General features: G+C 40.5%; 1 long non-coding RNA gene across 1 annotated transcript in view; it reads left to right on the top strand.

Annotated features, from left to right (window-relative positions):
• Nucleotides 1–16,534, top strand: part of LOC146805995 (uncharacterized) — a 161,231-nt gene that overhangs the window by 38,915 nt on the left and 105,782 nt on the right. Inside the window, exon 2 of the long non-coding RNA XR_014967533.1 lies at nt 1,667–1,824. This is a non-coding gene — a long non-coding RNA (uncharacterized LOC146805995). The remainder of the gene's footprint in view (nt 1–1,666; nt 1,825–16,534) is intronic.

Here is a 16,534-nt window from a genome sequence, read left to right as displayed (position 1 = left end):
AGTGGAGTGCTGTGTCGTAAAGTACTCAAAAGTGTTGTATAGTGGAATAGAGTGTTGTATAATGGAGTGTATGGGCATTGAGTGGAGTTTAAGGCTAGACAGTGGAGTGCACCAGGATAGAGTGGAGTAGAGTGCCATAAATTGTAGTAGAGTTTTAAAGAGTGCAGTTATATAGAGTGGAGGAGAGCATCATACAGTGGAGTGGCAAAGAGTGGAATAGCGTACAGTGTTTTACTGTACAGTGGAACAGAATGCAGTGACGTTTAGAAGAGTGGAGTGGTATAGAGTGGAATAGCGTACACTGCAGTGTCATAAAGTGAAGTGATATACAGTGGAATAGTGTAGAGTGGAGTGACGTACAGTGGAATAGCGTATAGTGGAGTAGCATAGAGTGGATTGGTATACAGTGGAGTAGCATCCATTGGAATAGCTTGGAACAGAGGGGTGTAGAGAGTGGTGCATAGACTGGAGTGGCATAGAGTGGAGTAGCTGACAGAATAGTCACATACAGTGGAATAGCCTACAGTAGAGTGTCATATAGTGGAGTGGCATACAGTCGAATACCATAGAGTCAAGTATCGTACAGTGGAGTGTTGTAGAGTGGAATAGCTTATAGTTGAGTAGCGTAGAGTGCAGAGACATACAGTGTAGTGCTGAAGACCGGAGTGGCATGGTGTGTAGTGTTTAGAGTAGAATGGTATACAGTGGAGTATTGTAGACTGAAGTGGTGTTGAATGGAATAGTGTAGAATTGAGTGGCTCAGAGTGGTGCGGCGTACACTGGAGTGGTGTAAAGTGGAGCAGCGTACAGTGCAGTGGCATACAGTAGAGTGATGTAGACTGCAATGGTGTACACTGGAGTGGGGTAGAGTGAAACAACATACAGTCGAGTGACGTACAGTGGAGTGGCATACAATGGGAAACTGTACAATGTAGTGGGGTAGAGCAGAGTGGGGTACACTGGATTGGCGTAGAGTGGTCATTTGAGATGTTATCAGTGATATAGTATGTGAGGTAATAAGCAGTGCATTGCGGGGGCGTGAGTTATAGTTAGCTCTGGTAACTATAACTGATGAATTTCTATGGTTTTGTGTGTGTAAAATCTGAGCCTAACTATAACATCCATGTAACCTTTGTTTTTTCAGTGAATTTCAAAGGTTTTTGGAATTCTATGTTTTTTATTGCCATTTCCCTGCGACAGCTCCTCCATAATGGCGGAGGGATGTCGCCCCACTGCAGATGAAAAATAAAACCATAATAAAACAATTTTATTATTGTTTTATTTTTCACTGCCTGCCAATACTGCTGAGTGTAGGACGCGGCTGAGCTGTCCTCTATGGACAGACAGCAGAACTGTAAGTGTGTATGTCGGTTTTGCTGACTGTCTTAGGACCGCCAAACTGACATGCACACTCAGATTTCTCCAACCCAGCTGTATTGTACAGCTGGGTGGAGATATGGCACAGGCTCTCAATCCCTTAGTGAACACTTAACCAGGCTGCTCAGACTAATCCTGGGGCTGCTCTCATAGCATGAAAGCAGCGTCTGTTATTGTTATTTAATTTTATAAGATGCACAGCTACCCAGAGGTTTCCCGGCGCCACCTGACACGAACAAAGAAGAAAGGGAATTATTGATTAAATAACCACGTTTTTAAACACTTTCAGAAATTCGCATAGATGGTTTCGTTACGAAGTGACAAGGGAAGAGAATTCCACAAAGAGGGGCCTAGACAAGAAAAAGACCGACCACTCATTTGCGACAGTCTGGTCCTAGGAACCGAAAATTTTGCCTGAGTGGAGGAACGAAGATGGCGCGGTGGAAGGTAAGCCAATCCTTCACTTTTTTGTGAGATGTCCACACTCACAATTGATCCTTGAGCACCTTCAGTCACGTTACTGGGAGCGGCCCCATTTGTGTCGAACATTTTGTGTTGGAGGCTGGCCTGCTCCTAGTGCCCGGTGCCTCTAGTTCCCTCCCCCAGTTAATCTCTGGAGTTAGTGTGGTCACACCATTACTACCTGACCAAATGGTTATGATCCCCACAGTTTCAACAAAACTGCAAGACATGGTGACTCATTGTGGCAAATGCCATATGCCAGTTGCACAAAAAACGTAATCTGTTGCCCAGTTTATGGATGCTATCAACAAGCATAATTGTAAAAAAAAAATCACCTCACTGCTCCACCTTCCATTCCTCTTTAAACACAAGTAGATATCTGAAATTCAAACATAGCATACATTTAACTTTACATTACATATTATTAGATTACATACTATATGCAAGTGAGAAGCTACATAAGTGGTTATGTCAGTGTGTAAGAGGCTGTGTAAGTGGGTGTATAAATGGATATATATAGGAGGGTGTCTGGGTGTGTGAGTAAATATGTGAGTGAGATTAAAAGTGCCTCGGGGTGTTCACTGTATGTGTAAGTAGCTGTGGAGGTGTGTGACTGGGTGTTTTGATGACTGTGTGAGTGTCTAAATAGGTATGTAAGTGGCTGTATAGATTGGCAACTGGTTGTGTTAGAGTGTAACTGTGAGTGCAAGTGGCTATGTTAGTGGTGGGTACATAAGTGCTGTGTGGGTGTGTGAGTGGATGTGTAAATGCCTCTGTCTGACTGGCCGTGTGAGTAGCTGTAGGGTTTTGTAAATAGGTATGTGAGCGGCTGTATGTATAACTGGCTGTGTAAGTGTGTGTGTAGCTGACTGTCTGACTGCTGGGTACGTGAATGGCTGTATCAGTGTGTCAGTGGGTGTGGCAGTGCCTGTATGGGTGTGTGAATGACTATGTAGGTGGATGTATAGGTGAGTAAATTGATGTGTGGATGGTTTACGGATGTGTGAATGATTCTCTGGCTACATTATTGGTGGGTTCATAAGTGCTTTTGTGGGAGTGCAACAAGATGTGTAAGTGCCTGCCTGACTGTGAAAGTGGGCACAAATTACATACTATTAAATTACATACTATAAGCAACTGCCCACATCTAATTTTAAATACATTCATTCATACTGGCTTAATACATTAACTACCTTTTCAGTATAGCAATTCCTCTGTCCCTTTGCTGCTCACTATAGTTTTGCTAATGTTCTCATCTACCCCCTTCCATTTTGACTTTTAGTGTAGTAGTATCTCGAAGCTACACATTTTCTTTAAGCTTATACAAATTCATAGATTTTTTTTTAATTATGCTTTTTCATACTACAACCTAATTAACATACCTGTTTAGTATCTTTGCAGTTGTCCAAATTTTATTTTAATATCTGATTTCCACTGCAAATCTCAAGTCAGAAATATGGTAATCCTCCTCCACTCTCTCAGTACAAAAGTACCAATAATGACTGTGGGACGCCTTCAAATGGACATACGCAGCTTCTGTCCAAGGGAGTCCGACACACCATAAAGAGGGAGACTAATTCGGCTGAGGCCCGACTAAGAGACTTTGAAAAGCGCACACCGGGACACACAGAACTGCAACCTGAACTCTTGGAGGCCAAGGAAGCCTTGGCCATCCAAATGGAGAGGCTTAAGTGTTTCGATTTTAGACAGTATATGGACAGAATGAACAATGAGCGGGACAAGTCAGGGTGTCTGTTGGCCTGGCTGGCCAATCCGACTAAACGAGGAAGTTCTATAATGGCGCTAGAGACGGAGGGAGTGAATCCAATCTACTCCCCGGGGGGGATTACCACCCACTTCACTCATTACTATTCAGCCCTCTATAATAGCGTCACACCGCATCATTCTGCTGAGCTCTGGGCCGATCCTGGAGGCTTAAATCTACCAAGCATAGAGGAGATAGAAGCAGAGGAACTCAGAAGAGGAATAACACCTCAGGAGATAAAATGCTCCATCAGAACCATGTCCAGGAACAAAACTCCTGGAATAGATGGCTTCCCATGGAGTTTTATGCTGCCTTCTTGGAGGAACTAATGCCCAAATTAATGGATCTCTATGCAGCAACTAAGGAAAGGGGGCACTTACCAACTACCACCTGCGAAGCGCTCATAATACCCCTTCCAAACCCCAGGAAACCAGCAATGGATCAAACAGCGTACAGACCACTGTCAACGCAAAACAAAGAGTATAAAATACTCAGTTGGATACTGGCGACTAGGCTCCTACCATACATGACTAAATTGACACACGCTAACCAGGCAGGGTTCATACATGGGCAAAATACAGCTACCAACATCAGAAGACTTCTGGCCATACTGGAAACTGGAGTTCAACACCCACCGAATGCTGCAGTATTTGCCGTTGACATTGAAAAGGCATTTGACAACCTGGGCCGCCACTACCTTTTTTGAGGTGATGCTCCAAATCGTCCTCGGACATGACTTCCTGGCCTGGGAGAGGCTACTCTATACTGACCCAACTGCTTAGATCCGAACAGGAAGGATTGTCTCTGAGAGGCACCCCGTGGAACAATGCACAAGGCAGGGATGCCCTTTGTCCCGTTTACTCTTCAATCTGGCCATAGAGCCACTGGCTGGTCAAACGCACAGCAGGGACACGAGTACCAAGGTCTCGTAATTCAGGGTTAGCTGCATCGCATAGCTTAATATGTGGACGACCTCCTGCTTTATCTGCGAGACACGGAGGGGGATCTGCAGGGGGCCCGATCTATGCTGGATCACTTAGGGCTCCTATCTGGGCTACAAATGAACTGGCAGAAGTCTAAGTTCTTCCAGATAGTGTTGCTCATGGTCCCACCGGAAGGACTAGAGAGGCTGCAATTGGAATCCCAATGCCTGACGTACCTGGGGGGGAACAACCTTTACAACGCAACTTTTACAACGCACTACACTTACAACGCATTTTTTACAACGCAAAATCCATTACAACGCACTCCATTACAACGCATGACACTACAACGCATTTTTAAAAACTACCTTTACAACGCATTCCATTACAACGCATACTACCTTAACAACGCATACCATTACAACGCATAATATTACACTACACTATCCAACACTTACCCTACTGTTGCACCCCCTGGAGTTAGAATAGTAATTTTTACCCCTATACTATCCAACACTTACCCTACTGTTGCACCCCCTGGAGTTAGAAAAGCAATTTTTACTCCTATACTATCCAACACTTACCCTACTGTTGCACCCCCTGGAGTTAGAATAGTAATTTTTACCCCTATACTATCCAACACTTACCCTACTGTTGCACCCCCTGGAGTTAGAATAGCAATTTTTACTCCTATACTATCCAACACTTACCCTACTGTTGCACCCCCTGGAGTTAGAATAGTAATTGTTACCCCTATACTATCTAATACTTACCTTAAATGCAATTTTATATTATGCGTTGTAATGGTATGCGTTGTAAAGGTAGTATGCGTTGTAATGGAATGCATTGTAAAGGTAGTTTTTAAAAATGCGTTGTAGTGTCATGCGTTGTAATGGAGTGCGCTGTAATGGATTTTGCATTGTAAAAAATGCGTTGTAAGTGCATGCGTTGTAAAAGTGTGCGTTGTAACGACATACATCCGTACCTGGGGATCAACATCTATCATGATCGCCAGGATCTCCTAGAGGGTAACAGATGGTGGGCCATCCGGTCTCTCCGATCCCACATGGACTTCAGCAAGACCCTCCCGTGGTCTGTGGCAGGACGGATAGCTCTTTTGAAAATGGTAGTACTGTTTCACCTTTTATATTTTTTTAATGCACTCCCGATCTGGACACTGCGGGCAACATTTAAGGACCTTGATTCCTTGATAGTTGCTTTCATATGGGGACCGGCCCGCTAACGGGTAGCTCTGGCAACAATGCAGCGTTCCAAGATAGCTGGGCGGTTGGCAGTGCCCGACTTTGAGACGTATTACATAGCGGTGCAGTTGGATGTATGACGTTACAACGCATACTATTACAACGCATGCCTTTACAACGCATTTTTTTACAACGCAAATACCTTTACAACGCATGTTTTTACAACGAATACTGTTACAACGCGATATAGTGTTATTAGTTGTAAACTGCTATTACAACAAAATCAAATATAACGCATACCTTTACAACGCATAAATAATGGGTTTTTTTGTAAAATAAACCCTGGCACGGGATGCGAGGAAATTAGGGGATTTTGGGTGTGGAATCTTCTTTAAATAACCATGTATGTTTCTTCCGAATTTTGGTTATAAGCACAAAAATAAATAAATTTTCTAAGAGGAAATATTTTTCTAATTAGTATTTTATGTCTCTAAAATCTTCTTTAAAAAAATAAACATAGTTAGAAAACGAAATTTTTTTTTTTGTAAAATCCAAAAAAATCCTTGTCCATAAGCATCCAGGTGAAGACCACGATAACGAAAAATCAAACTCTTTTGCACTCCTTGTTGATTGAATATGTAGATCCATCTACATGATTTTTTTAAAACATAGTGCAAAAATATGACAGTACTATAATAGCATCCTAAATAAAGTACTAACTCCTAACAAAACATTTTCTCACTATGTCACCCTTGCTATTTACCAATTTGATACAGAAATGTACTTCCATTATTTTAGAAATAGATCCAAATCTACCTCCTACGAAAGCATATTCTCCCTATGTCAACCTCTGCTAGTTTCCTTTTTGCACCAGAAATAATTTCGTATTTCTTCTGACCAACCAATTCAAAATTAAACAATTACTACCTCCTACCAAACCATACTCTCACTATGTCTGCCATAATACTTTTACAAAACAACGCAAACAATTTAAAATTTTTATCTTTAAAGTTTTTCTATCCAAAATATCACTAATAAATCAAAGAAGCTTTTTTCCATAGTAGATTAACCACATTTCAGACTGTTTTTTAGAGCAAAAACAACATGATAATTTATTTAAAAAAACATGTTTAAATTCAGCTTTTCGTAAACAAATACGTTGCATAAAACATTTATATTACAATTAATTTAATATTTTTTGCAACAAATTGTAAACACAAATAACTTTTCACTTTAACTTTTTGAGACCCGCATAGGCATACTCTAATAACACGATCGGCGACATGCTTTTTTACCAGTTTTACATTACATTCTTAAACCGCAACCTCTCCTTATCCTTTCTTTACAATATATGTATCCTTTTTTAACTTAACATGTATAAATAAAGTTAAAATTGTTTCCTACCTGGACGTAGATTAGCTTCCTGCTGCTTCCTCCATCGATGCTCTTCAAAATGTCCGCTTACGTTCAGGTTTACGTGCTTACGTCATCTGAAGCTGCAAAGATTGTTAACGGACTATTTATTTATATTATATTTATAATTACTTTTTTTATTTAATTAAAGAATATATTACTTTTAAATAAATTTGAAAAATGTGAAAATATCAAAATAAAAAATGCTTTTTGAAATAAAAGAAAAATAACGAAACTATGTGAAATTTATTTTTATTAATGTATTTATTTTATCTATACATCTTATTTGTATGTTATTACTTGTAAAATAACGTAATTTTATCCTTACCTGGATGCTTATTCCATTTCCTTTCAAAAGATCCCCTTTCTTCTTTTTTAACACCTTCCTTTTCAGTTCCGCGGGAGAAACAGCTTCTTATATGGAAATAAATGAAGGACAATTTTTCCCATTAAAAACAATGTAAAAGCGTGGGACCTTTTATTATAATAATAGTTTAAAATAATTTTACAACTAATTTTTTTTTTTTTAAATATATATATTTAACATTTCTCTTTTAATACATTTTAATAATTATTTTACATTAGTATTATTATTATATTTTTAATATTAATTTTAATACCTAAGTATAAAAATATTACCTTTACACTACTTTTTTTATCTTTAAATATAATAAATAATTATTCCCACATTAAAATTAAATTGCCAAATTTACTCAGTATATTTTTTAATAATATTACTAGAGTATTAATTCCCATTTTTTTTAGTTTCTTCAAGATATTAAATATAATAAATAATTATTCCCACATTAAAATTAAGTTTCCAAATTTACTCAGTATATTTTTAAATAAAAATACTAGAGTATTAATTCCCAAATTTTTTAGTTTCTTAAAGATTTTTTTAAAAAAATCTATATAATTATATTTAATTCCTGAGTTTTAAAACATTACTTTTTATATATTTGCTCACTTTTAATACTATTTGTTTCAATTAATAACACTTTCAATTAACTTGTCAATATTAATACTATATTTTAAATTATTAATACTAAAGTATTATTTCTCAATACTGGAGTATTTTTACCATTTATTAATTTTCCATTTTAATAAAACAACTTCAATAAATTAAAATATTTTTTAATACAATAAATATAATAAATAAGACATATAATTTAATAACATATATAATAATTAAAAAATATATATATATAAATCATAATACTTGCGTTGTGAAGGTATTTGCGTTGTAAAGGTACTTGCGTTGTAACAGCATGCGTTGTAAATCCACTAGCGTTCTAAAAGTTCCGTTGTAATGGTAGTGCGTTGTAAAAGTTGCGTTGTAAAGGTTGTTTACCGGTGCAGTTACAATGGCTCCTTCAGTGGGTAGCGAGCAGAGGATACATCACAAGACCTCAGAGCTCAAGGGTGCCTCCCCTTGCATATCTCCTCAGGGTATTCTTTAGAGTGCAGCGCAAGTGATCACCAGATGCTGGCATCGCTACCTACAAAAACTGCGTAGCAAAGTACCATATTCCATGGATATACCCCTCATTATGATTAGAGAGCCACCTCACAGTGCGGACTGGGAAGAAAGGATCAGTGGGTGGAGGCAGCGGTGACCAGGATAGTGGACGTATTCCGAGAGTCGGAGATGCTCTCATTCGAGGAGTTTCGGGCAGAGTTTGATTTGCCACAGGGACACTTTCTCCTCCCTAGGGCGATCACAACTCTTCTTTGGAAGCACTGGAACATTGGCTCTACAGAGTCGAATGTGCATCAAAGCTGCCATTATATGGCCCTTTCCGCGGGTACTATAAAGGCGGTCTCCTGTTTGTACGGAACGGTGCGAGAGGACCTTCAGTGCCCTCTGCAGCGTTTGCGCCTGGAATGGGTGGGAGGCCCTATTGAGGTTAAGCAATAGGATAAGATCCTTGAGTGAACTCTGAATGTTTCCAGAAAAAGCGAGATTCAAACTCCTCAACCATTATGTCCTTCACGGATCGCACTTAACCCCAGAGCGCATCCAGAGGTATTTCTGAGGGGCTGACGCAGCTTGCCCCAAATTACGGGGAATAGGGAGCGCACTTCCTCCATATGTTCTATGTGCCCCACACTTAGCATCTTTTGGGGGTAGGTCATGGCTGCAGTGGCAACAGCTATAGGCAGACAAGCCCCTACCTCTCCAGGATACAGCCTTTTGGGATGGTTCCCGCGCACTGCTAGAAATGAGATCACAAACAAATTCCAAGACCTGGCCTTTTTCAGGGCTAAAAGAGAAATTGCAAGGCACAGAAGAGCACCAAGGGGACCCCAAATACATGGAGGGAGAGGGAGACGGGGGCGAGCTGCGAATGTAGACTACTCTTGAGGGAAGCCAGACGAGGAGTGGGCACTATTGAAGCAGCCCGAGCATGGGACACACTAGTGGACTGCTTTACTAACCCTGACTCTGACACATCCACCACATTGCCTGTGAGGTCATTGGTAGCAACCCCTCAGAGGGACCCCCAAATGAATAAGGCTGCTCCAAGACTCTACTGAAACATAAAAGGACCTGGTTCCCCCTGGGGAGCTCCATTATCCAACCATTTCCTCTCATCAGGCAACAACACATCCAAAAAGGACACGAAATTCCATGCATCCAAGGCAAAGTAAGGGCTCAAGGTGGGGAGGGGGAAGGGTTTGTTTTGTTAACAGGGGGCAGCTGCAAATTAGTATCATTAACTGCTGTGTTTCAAGCTTGCTGAACATGTAGAGCACAAATATTACAATAGTCTGAATTGTAAACAAACCCAATAAAGTTTGCTTAAAAAAAAGTACCAATAATGACTACTCTACCCACTGTGCTCTCATTCATACTCCTGCACTTAGCAAATCACTGACTTCCTTTCATCTTTTTTTTTGTTTTACCACTTCTAAATGGTCACTATATTTAGACCATGTTTCCTGGAAAGAAGTCCAATTTGGTAGGTTTTTTGTGCATCCATGGATACACCGCAGGGCTCGGCGCAGGCCCCAATGTGGTCCGCAGTGGATCTGCAGATCCACACCATCTGCCGTTAATGCTTTTAATTTACATTTTATTTTGTAAAATATTGTCAAACAAGACATACACTCCCTACTGAGCAATTTTTGTACACTAGTCTGCTTTTTCAGTTTCACACTGCAGTCTCTTTTGTTACCTTCCCCCGGAACTCTTTAATCTCTGTTTCTATAGTAACCATGTTTGAGTAGTCTCTGCCTATGAGTGGGTCAGATGTTCCAAGGCTTTCTCTCAACAGCATGCTAGCTTCACAATAACTGTAGCTGGTGTGGTTGACTGTTTGCAATTGCCAGCATATTCCAAACACCATAACTTTTTTATTTGTCCAAAGTAAATCACAGAGTTAGTTTCCTTTTTTACTTGCTGTCCTCCATTGTAGCTGCCTTTCATGTTCAAAACTGCCTCATTCCGCTGCAGCTTTTTCCTGTGTGCCACTCCTATCTCCAAAATGGTCTGGTTTGTCGGCCATAGTTTTGTATTTTGGACTAGAGAGAGTGCTGGAAAGAGTGGCTTCGAAAGGGACCTAGGTTTACCTAATGTAGACATTACTTGGGTTGCTCAGAGAGGGTCAAAATGGCTTCAATTGCTGCCTTTGGTTGAAAGTGTTGCGGGTTGCCAACATCCAGACCTCATGATTGTGCACTGCAGTGGCAATGACTTAGGCACAATTACTGGGGTAGGACTGAAAATCCTAATGAAGGATAATCTTGATAAATTAATGTCACATTTACCATATACTGCTGTGGTGTTCTCCAACATTTGTCAAAAACAGAAGTGGCTGTGGTCAACCCAATCTTGTCTACAGATAGAGAAAACTGGGAAACATGTCAACAAAGCTGTTTCTGCATTTCTCTGAGACCACAACATGGGCTCTATATACCATAATAACTTCAGCTTCGACATGGACGGAATATATCGACAAGACAGAGTTCATTTGACAGACAAAGGCAACAGGGTGTTCCTCAAAAACTTAAAAGACTGCATCTTGTTCTACATGTAATTATTATCTACACACCATAAATACAAAATCTCTTTTCAGAGCCAACCCTTTTCCAAACACTGGTTCTTTTTGTTTTCAAATCCTTTTTTCTAATTTCTCACTCGGATACGAGAATCGGTGGCGGATTCTTGGACAAATAAGGAGTATGCCGGCTGTGTTGCAGGTGGATGTGTGATAGATCCATGGATCCATCCCCAAACAAAAGCACTTATTCAATATAAAATACTTATCCAATAAAACAGATTAAATACAAACATATTTAACCCATTCGACACTGCGTGAATTCTCCTGCTGTGTGGCAGAATTAATGAGTGGGTGTGTTTCGGACAGCCCCAGGCCGTCCTCCGCACACGCCGACCGTGATGTTGGACGGCCGGGGCTGTCCTGAGCACCGAAGGGGTTAATTACAATTTATATAGCTATATCTCTGCCTGAGTGTGGGTGTGTGAGTAGCTGTGTAAGTAACTGTGTGGGTGTGAGGGGCTATATGGGTGTGTGAGTGGGTGTGTAACTGGGTGTGAGAGTGACTGTGTGGGTGTGTGAGTAGCTGTCTAGTGCCTGTGTAGGTGTGTGAGTGATTTTCTGGATCTGTGAATGGGTGTGTAAGTGGCTGTATGAGTGTGTGAGTAGGTGTGGGAGTGGTTGTGTGGGTGTGGAAGTGGTTCTGTGAGTGGGTGTATGAGTTTGTGTGTAACTGGCTGTTTGGGTGTGAATGGCTGTATGGGTGTGTGAGTGGTTGTGTAAGTGGGTGTGTGGTGGGTGTATGAGTGGGGATGTAAGTGGCTGTGTGCGTCTCTGAGAGGTGTGTGAGTGGCTATATGGGTGTGTGAGTGGGTGTGTCAGTGGTTTTGCTATATGTGTGTGTGAGTGGGTGTACAAGTGGCTGTGTGGGTCTGTGAGTGGGTGTGTGAGTAACTGTATGGGTGTGTGAGTGGGTGTATGGATGTGTAAGTGTGTGTGAGTGATTGTGTAAGAGATTGTGTGAGTGGGTCTGTGCGTGGGTGTATGTGTTTTTTTTAATTGGGGTCTGGAGCCACAAATTCACATGGGGTGTGAGTGTCTGTATGAGTGTGTCAGTGGTTTTCTGGGTCTCTGAGGGGATGTGTGAATGGCTGCATGGGTGTGTGAGTGGGTATGTGTGTGAGTGTGTAAGTGGGCTTGCGAGTGTGTGTTGGGTGTGTGTATGAGTGGGTGTGTAAGTGGCTGTGTGGGTCTCTGAGTGGTTTGCTGTATGGGTGTGTGAATGGGTGTATCAGTAGTTTTTCTACATGGGTGTGGGTCTGTGAGTGGGTCTGTAAGTGCCTGCATGAGTGTGTACTTGGCTGTGTGAGTGGGTGTGTGAGTGTCTGTGTGGGTCTGTAAGTTGGTGTTTGAGTGGTTCTCTGGGTCTCTGAGTGGATGTTTCAGGGACTGTATGGGTATGTGAGAGTGATTGTATTGGTGTGTGAGTGGGTGTATGGATGTTGTAGAAATGTGAGAGGATGTGTGGTTGTGTGGGGGTGTGAGAAAGTATCTGTGAATGGGTGTGTGTGTTTTATTCCATTGGGGTCTGTATTCATGGATCCACCGCAGATTCACATAGGGGCCTGTGCTAAGCACAGCAATGGATCTGCAATTCCTCGCGCTTGCAAAAAAAACATTTTTTCACAATTTCATCCCCATGAGGTGTCCCTCACAAACACCTCCATCAGTTCCATGGGGTCAGGTTACCTCTATCCTGACCCCTTATATCCTATTTCTACTTAATGCCCCCCCCCCCCCCCGAACCGTGTCCTGATGCACAAAATGGCGGCTGTAACTGTTCTCTCAGGTTGTGGCCAGCCAATCATGGCATTGCTGTTGTTGAGTGGATCCACTGATATCTGCATCTCTAGATATACATAAATCTTTTTTCTTTACTAACTCAAAAACTATGCAACGTTTTTACATCAAATTACAAAAAGCCCTCTTTCTGGACCAAGATCTAGATTTCTGCCAAATTTGGTGTAATTCCATTCAGTGGGTTGGGCTGTAGTAATGTCTAAAATTCCTCTTGCAAATTGCATGGGGAAAATCTGTTTTGCCCCCTCCCCCCTTTCCTCATTCCAAGCTTCATGAATCATCCCTAAACTTTCCAGACAGCAGCTGAAGTGACTGGCACACTAGTTTTGAAAATGTTGTGAAGATTTGTCAAACTGCACCAAAGTTATTAGCAAAACATAAAAAGCTTCTCCTATGGAAACTAGGTCTTAATCATAACTACCTATTGGTGATCACCAGGAGAGAGAGAGAGAGAGAGAGAGAGAGAGAGAGAGAGAGAGAGAGAGAGAGAGTGTGCATGCGTAACTGCGCGTGTGTGTGTTTGTATATATGTATATATATATATCTGGTAGCAACATCCTCGTGCGAGCACGCAAAGATAGGACCACGGACACAAGAATTAGCTGTTGCCGATTTCAGTTCTTTATTCCATGAAAAAAGGGTGCAGTCTCAGACGCGTTTTGGACACGAACTGTGTCCTTGATCACTTGGCGACATACTCCAAAGCAGGAAATTTAAACAGACATAGCACTACCGGTAACGTGATCGGCATGCACATAGACATTGAAGAAATACTACACATTGTGTTATCTGTATAGAGAAAACCTCTGTGTACTCACATCCAATGGCCATACAATAAATGTGAGATATGGAAGCACATTACAAATAAAGTTTTACATTTAAAATTTGAAATTTAAAACTTAAAATTTAAAATGTAAACAGTTCTGTTTTCTATCAAGTGCACAAGTGCGAAAGGATCAAAGCTTATTTCTAATGCCTGCGCAGATCAACGTGGTATTTATAAAGTGTGCAAATACGCAAATGTAAACTTCAACAGGAGGTAGTAATAAATGTTTAAACCATATATATCATGTGCAAATAGGCCTCTATACACTACGACACGTAATAGATATATAAGAAATATAGCTAAGAAACTTTTTTTGTTAAAAAGCTAATTGCTAAACTACCTAGAATACATAAAATGTATCTAAACTTTATGATTTTTAGCAGCAATATATCTTTACCTCTCCTATAACCAGAACATGTTGATATGTAACAAATTTATTCTATTTGATGTGCAAATACGCAATACTAGAATCAGTTGGCCAAATCGGTAAATTTCATGCCTACACGCAATCCTAAAGTGCTAACAGTGTAAAGGGTGCAAATTGAACAATATATGTGTAAACAGTGCTTAGAAATAAAAAAAACTCGACCCAAAGTGGATTGTACAGCAGCTGTAGTGCTAAAGCTCTGAGTCTACTGTAATGAATGCAACACAAATTGTTACAGTACAAATACTGTGTATGAACATTCATAATATTATTGCACCAGTAAAACTCATTGTCGTTTGTACCCTCAATGGAATAAATAAAGCTATAACTGATTGAAATAACAATATGTGACACAGTTGACATAAAAATAAAGGATATAAACACTATTGGAAAAATCAAGCTTGAGCAACTAAGACCTAAGGGAGACTACGAATGCTGAACAGATACATGGGAATAGAATGGTCGCAGCACCTCCTTATAAGAAATTGTGTAAATCTTCTCCTGTATTCAGTCCAGCCGGGAACTTAGTATCTAATTCTACAATGTATTTAGATTCTAGTTGACATAGCTGTTTTTCTCGATTCCCTCCTCTCTTATTGAGGGGTACTGCATCTATTACAAAATATTGCAGACATTTTAGATTGTTGTCATGTACAGCTTTAAAATATCTTGCAACTGGATAATCTGGGTCTGAATTCACAATTGCACGAAGATGCTGCAGGATACGCATATGTAAGTGCACAGCTACACCTAAGTACATATACAGATTGGTCAGTCCCGCATGTATATTGTTCTCTTAATAAATACTCTGTATCGGAGAAGGGTGTCTTGTATGTAGAGATATTGATACCGAATTTACAGGCTCTACATGAGCTACACCTCACAAACCCTTTTTTAGGTGTAAGCCAATTCGCTAACTTTGTATTTTCTGGGCTATTCTTGACTAGGTCATTTCGCATAGAGTAAGCTTTGCGAAACGTCACAGTTGGGCTCAGAGGAAGCACCTTCTTAAGAGTCAGGTCCGTCATGACTATTGGCCACTCTTTTTTAATTATAGCCTTCATGTCTTAATGTATGTAGTCACTAACCTTAACTCTTCGCCCTCAATATGTCTTTGTTTGTCCATGTCTATATTTATACTGATTGTGTCTCTAGCTGGTTTTAACAGTGTTGACCTATCTTTCATGTTAGCTTTCCACCCAGCTGTATCCAACTTCCTGGACACATATCCTCTTGGCTCAAGCCATTTCTTAGTTTGTCCCTGATGAAAATCACAGGCTTCAACTGTACTATAAGCTCTGTGGATCCGCAAAAAATCCCCATACGGGATGCTAGCTATTGTATGGTGCGGATGGAAACTCTTGGTGTGCAATACCGAGTTTCCTGATGTGGGCTTTCTGTAGAGGCATGTTTCTATTTTACCTTGATTCGATTGAACAGTGATATCCAAGAAATTGGTACTAGTTTTGTCTATATGGGCTGTAAAGTGCAGATTCAAATTGTTTATATTGATGGTGTCGACAAAATCCTGGCCTGTTCTTTGGTTCCCCTCCAAATGACAAAAATATTGTCGCTGATAATGTGCTCAGACCATTCCTGGGCGTGCCGAACCCTGAAGACATGCTCCTCCCACCATCCTACATGCAAGCATGCATAGCTTGGGGAGAAGCATGCCCTATGGCCACACCTTGCAATTGTTGAAATACTGTGTTGTTAAACATGAATACGTTGTTAAATAAACACCAATTGATCTGTGTGCTGTTTAAACTGTGTTTAATAGGGACTGTATATATATATCTAATGTTGGCAGTCCCCAATGTGTAGTTATAGTTAGCACCTGGTTACCATAGGAAATGGATTCTTTGTTTTGCTAATAACATTTGCCCTGTTCGATGACTTTTCACAAACTTTAAAAAAAAAATGGCTATCTACCTCAGTTGCTGTCTGGAAAATTTTGGGGTGATCTGTCAAGCAGGGGCTGAGAAAAAGGGGAGGGGTCACAAAATGCATTTTCCCCATGCAATTTCCATAAAGTGTTTTATTCAGTCTGATGGAGTGCTCAAAATAAAAATTTTTAAAGTTTCTTGATGTCACCTGTGAAAGGATTTAACTCATCTAATCAAAATGATGGCAAAGAAGAAATGCTCTAGGGGCTTCCCAAAGCTAGAAAAGGAAGGAAAGTCAACAAATCTGGAGCATCTTAACAGAAATAGACAATAAAGACACTGATTCTAGGCAAGAAGGTGATCCAAAAACCATTCTATGTACTATTATATTG

Source organism: Triturus cristatus, chromosome 8 (genome assembly GCF_964204655.1).
Source record: "Triturus cristatus chromosome 8, aTriCri1.1, whole genome shotgun sequence".
NCBI classification, from domain to species: domain Eukaryota; kingdom Metazoa; phylum Chordata; class Amphibia; order Caudata; family Salamandridae; genus Triturus; species Triturus cristatus.
This window is presented reverse-complemented; position numbering and strand designations above follow the sequence as displayed.